Below are 5,960 nucleotides of genomic sequence, written 5' to 3' on the forward strand. Positions count from 1 at the left end.
TGGCTACGAGCCTATACGCACTAACCATCTACGTGGGAGTAGTTATGGGTATCCCGACGTCGTGGTATCAGCCGAAGCACTTCAGACGTCAGCGACGGAGCGGCGCGCGCCGAATTGGACTGGAATGCCACTAGGCTAGGTCTGCTTTCGGCCGCCCACGCAACGTGCAGGTGTGCTCAGGGCGATGGGCCCAGACCCCTGCGCGCTTAGGTTTAGACCGGCGTGCTGGCCTCTCTGTTTTGCCTAGGTGGGGCTGCGACGTGTTGATCTTCCGAGGCCGGGCATGACCCAGGAAAGTGTGTCCGGCCAAATGGGATCGAGCGTGTTGGGTTATGTGGTGCACCCCTGCAGGGAAGTTAATCTATTCGAATAGCCGTGATCTTCGGTAACAGGACGAATTGGAGTTGTACCTTGACCTTATGACAACTAGAACCGGATACTTAATAAAACACACCCTTCCAAGTTCCATAGACAACCCGGTGATCGCTTTTCCGCAGGGCGACAAGGAGAGGATCGCCGGGTAGGTTTATGCTATGCGATGCTACTTGGAGATGCTACTTGGAAGACTACAATCTACTCTCTTCTATATGCTGCAAGACGGAGGCTGCCAGAAGCGTAGTCTTCGACAGGATTAGCTATCCCCCTCTTATTCTGGCATTCTGCAGTTCAGTCTACTGATATGGCCTCCTTACACATATACCCATGCATATGTAGTGTAGTTCCTTGCTTGCGAGTACTTTGGATGAGTACTCACGGTTGCTTTCTCCCTCCTTTTTTTTCCCTTTCCTTTCTTTCTGGTTGTCGCAACCAGATGCTGGAGTCCAGGAGCCAGACGCCACCGTCGACGACGACCCCTACTACACCGGAGGTGCCTACTACTACGTGCTGCCCGCTGACGACGACCTGGAGTAGTTAGGAGGATCCCAGGCAGGAGGCCTGCGCCTCTTTCGATCTGTATCCCAGTTTGTGCTAGCCTTCTTAAGGCACACTTGTTTAACTTATGTCTGTACTCAGATATTGTTGCTTCCGCTGACTCGTCTATGATCGAGCACTTGTATTCGAGCCCTCGAGGCCCCTGGCTTGTATTATGATGCTTGTATGACTTATTTTATTTGTAGAGTTGTGTTGTGATATCTTCCCGTGAGTCCCTGATCTTGATCGTACACATTTGCGTGCATGATTAGTGTACGATTGAATCGGGGGCGTCACAAGTTGGTATCAGAGCCGACTGCCTGTAGGAATCCCCCATCCACACTCCTTGGCCGAAGTCGAGTCTAGGCATTGCAAAAACTTTTACTAACTTGGCTGTGTGCCTTACGGGCCACGTCGCCATTTGGTGGTATTAGGATCTTTTACTCCTCGACCTTTACTCTGGGACTCTGAGCTCTCTTCTATTCGGGTTAAAGGATTTCGCTAAAAACAAAACTAACTTTAGGTTCTCGCAAGTACTTTCTCCCGGAGAGCCACTTGTTACCGATGACCGCCTGCTGCACCAGAAGATTCCGAAGATACTCTACGATGTGCTCTCGAGACTATGTGCCATCGCTTTTGCAATTCACTTCCATCGATAAATCCCTCTGGATAACTACTTACACATATCGTTCATATTGTCATCCCTAGTTGCTCTTGTTATTACAAGATGTCCTGAAATACTCTTCGATATTCCGAGAATTCTTTACGCTTACTGCCCTGCAGTTCCTTGCTGCATGAATACCCCTACGGATAATTACTCGCGCTTGCCGAGTATCCGCTCATCCCCAGTTGTTCTTGTGTTTCACAAAAGTCTTCAAAATAATATTCGATCTTCCGAAAACCCTCTGGAGCCTTTGGCTCTTGAAATTCTTGCTTGCTTGCATTATGGTTAATCCCATAAGTCTCGTAGTCTTAATGACATTCATTGTCATTATCATTTTGAGTCTGTTGACTCAATATGTTTGCGAATACATGCAATCATCATTGATCCTTATAAATTACCTTTCCGGCTGAGCTTCCATTCTTTTAACTGGAGTTGGTTCTCGACCAATCCAATTGTCGTTGGTTGTACCCTAAGGCTATTCAACTTATCCATCCCTAATCAGAGCATTGCTTTTGATCCCTTGATTTGGAAATCATAATTCCTTTGCATTTGACAATTGAGTTAGTCAGTTGTTTCTATAATCTGATCTCCTTGCATTCTTCTTCCTCTAGTTGAGTACCGATGCTCACGTCAGATCCCTTGTGGACCATCAGGCCCATTGTTGGACTTTATCCGTCAGCATCCTTCATATTCAATAACCTTGTGAGCCTTCCCTTGGATACATAATGCCCTTGGTAATTGTATCATCTACTTTCTCAACCTTGCTCTACTTTCGAGCTTGTGTTATTTACTCTTGAAACTTGTGGTATACGTTTCTAAGAAGCCCCTGTGGGTTGAACATATGCCTTCTCTAAACCGTGTGAACCCGAAAGTTTTCACGAGTCATACTCTTCTGGTGCTTCACCAGATAAAATTTCAACACTGCAACTTCATCGAACGTGAGAAGTGAATGAAGGTTATGCATTAAAGAAGTGGGAGTCGACCTTGAACTTTGTGTTCATGCCCATGGACACGATGTAGATCCTATCATGGAAGCTTCTTGTAACTATTTCCTTGATATAATATCCTTGGGTATCGGTGAATTGATCCTTTGCAATCGTGGTTCCGACCATGTCCTCCTTTAAATACCATTTCCTGTGCAAGTTTAAGCACTTGTCTTCTATAGAGCAATACCCCAGTCCAACCTCTACTTGGATCTGTCGAGTATTACCCCCTGGTATCTCGAGATTATCATGGAACTGCATAACTTCTTATGAGTTCTTCATCAAGTGCTACCTTTCCACTGATTCCAATTTTTCTCGGGCTCTGAGTTATTATACACTCAAAGACACCGATAACTGAACCGAGTCCGCTCTTCGGTTCATCAACTCTTCAGTAAGCTTCTATAAGTACGAGTTTGTACCCAATCACGCCATTCCTAGCCTGTTTGGCTATATCATTGTCGTGACGATTCTACCTGTGCTACCTGGTCCTTGTTCTCGGAGCACCAATTTGCGACGATAGCTAAGCTTACGTCGATTTTCCTCGTCATACCCTTTCACCTTAAACAACAAGCTTGAGTTCGAGTTTGTGTCGTAACGGTGGTTCCAATAACCTCTTGCTTCATCATTCCTTTGACTTGATGTCGTCGCTGATTGACTACATCTGCATGAAATCTCTCGACAATTGTGTCGTGATCATCATCAACCTTATGAGCTCTTCCAGGAATTCAATTGAATTCATGATGGGTAATACCATCCTTGCCCCTCGATGATTCCTGTTCTCATCGACCACTTTATTGCCTTCCGTTCAACACAACTTGTTCGTGTTTGGTGTAAACCTTGAGATCACTGCTACCCAGCAGTCGATCTTCCTTACCTCGGTAGTATTACCATCTCTTTTTGTCAAGAATGTGGTGAGAATTTCACCACCTCTTAATAATTCTTCGTAACATAATACTTCTTGCCATCTTCGTTCATTCCTTGGTCCCCGTATTGTTTTCAACCGGAATACCGACAATGGAGCTATGACGTGTGAATTCAAAAATTCTAACAACCCTATTGCTTTGAAGTGAATGGGCAATAGTTCATTCTAAGTCCTTCGCTAATTGAATCACCATTCTGACATTGGTCGTGCAACCCAACCCATATTTCGGGCGCACCTTTCAACCAATGTTTAATTGTGTATGTTTTCCTCGAGCATACTTCCGTATATCATTTGATCTGACAAATGTTATCTCCTTGTTCACTTAATGGTGGAAATCCATCTTTTGGGAATCTCGGTGAATTGCCGTTGAGTTCACCAGACACCTCCTTGTCCTCTCCTTGGGTTAATGATGGACTCTTGTTAACGGAAATCACTTCGTAGTTCATTTCCCCGAGAATCTTACAATGCCATCTCGTCAATTTGCGTTGCACCTTTTCTTCTCAGGTATCCTAAGTCTGAGGTATCCTGACACCAATCGGATCTGAATCTCGGTCAGATATGATGGTTGGGACAATTTTCCAAGAGTCATGAAGTTGATCCTTTGATGACCCGGTAACACGATGTCATGCCTAGCACCCCCCCCCCCGGCTGGAGGACCTATCATTATAGATTCCTTTCAGCAAGGTTATCCATTCATCCATGAGGAAATTGTAAGACTTATTCTACAAGTTATTCTTGATGGATCCTTCGTGTTTCCAAAGTCTGATCTTCATCTGAAGACCATGTCACTGCTATCTCGAAGCATGTCAATGGTACTCCGATTTTCAACAGGCACGTTTGAAGCACGATGCTATATTTTAATTATCAATTATCCTAACACCGTTGTATGAGTAATATCATGAGATTCCTCCCCCCTTACCTAAATGGTTTTCTACTTTATATCCTGTCATGGATATCTTGCTCTGCTTGTCCTTGGGAAGGATATACCCTCGAAATATGTGTTTAAACATATTTTCCTTTCCATTGTTCTGTTTAATCTGATGATCATATTTTCCTTCCATTGGTTTGTTTAAACCTTTTCTATGATCTATATGATATAAGCAGTAATAATCCACTACTTGTGCAAACACCTCGATGTACAACTCGGTCAGCAAGACCTTGTTACTATTGTTGATGACATTCCGGTAACCACCGATGGACGGGAACCTTGCCTATTGGTCCGCCTCGTTTCAACGAGCAGGAAAATGGTTCTCTTCGTCCCTCGCCCTAGGTACCAACGTTGTTGCCGACATAGCTGACATGGTACTCCCTGACATGCCTTACTATCATGACCGTGCAAGATGTCACTGCTCCTATAAAAAAAATGGACCACATGGTGGGCCCATAACCCACAGTTTCAAAGGATCGAAACCTGACTCTCCTATACACCCTGTTGCCAAAGTTATTCCTATAGCTTGACTTCGTATGTAATTTGCGAGCCACCTTCCTAGTGATCAATTCTGGTATCGGACACAATACTTATTCCTATTGCTCTGAACCCCATTCACACTCTGCTTCAGGCAATGAACGATTGCCTATCCGCTTGAAACCTCTTATTACACCGTCTTACTTTGCTTTCGATGTGTGTCATTTGTTCAACTCGAGAGCTACTCATATGTTTATTCCTGGGATACCCCAGATGAATCTCCCTTATAACATCCTATCATTGTAGAGCTGCCCCTTACCTGTTCGTAAGTACGATGGAGTTCCCCGAAGAAAGGACGACAACTTCATCATGACGCTTTGGAATAAAGAAATGAAGACATCAATGTAATGGATCAACCTCTTCGAGAAGAGCAACTATGACCGAGAAGAATCTTTAGAATTTCGTAACCAGATCCCTTCCCCTTGTAACCGCTCCTAAATCTCGGGACGAGATTTCTCGTAGTGGAGGAGAATTGTGACGCCCGGGTAATCAAGCTACAGTAATCCCCGCTAATGATGCCATGCCACCTCGGTTACTGTGGTTAAACTCGCGTTAGTTCAAAAAACGATTCAAATTAAAATTTACAATATAGGCAAACAATAAAAGTTTTCAAATATTAAAATTTAAATGTTCGGAGTGAACCAAATAATACATAGGTAATTATGGTGGAGGAACCACACTCTTATAAAATGTGTAATTATTCTAAAATGAATAAAACAGTAGCAAAACCGATATTTAAATGCTTTTATAAATAAATAAAATACTAAACTAAATTGTTTTGGGATAAAACCTTTTGTGGCAGTGGTTTCATGGTATTACTAATTTAGGGATCATTTTAATATTAAGTAAAAAGTAAACTTAAAAGAAAGTAAAATAAAAACAAAAAGAAAATAAATAGAAAGAAAAGAAAACACAAAACCAGAAAAGAAAACTAACAAAAAAAAGAGGAAGAAAGACCCCCCCTGCTGGGCCAAGTGGCCCAGCTGGCCTCCACCGGCCCAGCCGGCCGGCCCA

Source organism: Triticum dicoccoides, chromosome 4B (assembly GCF_002162155.2).
Source record: "Triticum dicoccoides isolate Atlit2015 ecotype Zavitan chromosome 4B, WEW_v2.0, whole genome shotgun sequence".
Taxonomy (NCBI): Eukaryota; Viridiplantae; Streptophyta; class Magnoliopsida; order Poales; family Poaceae; genus Triticum; species Triticum dicoccoides.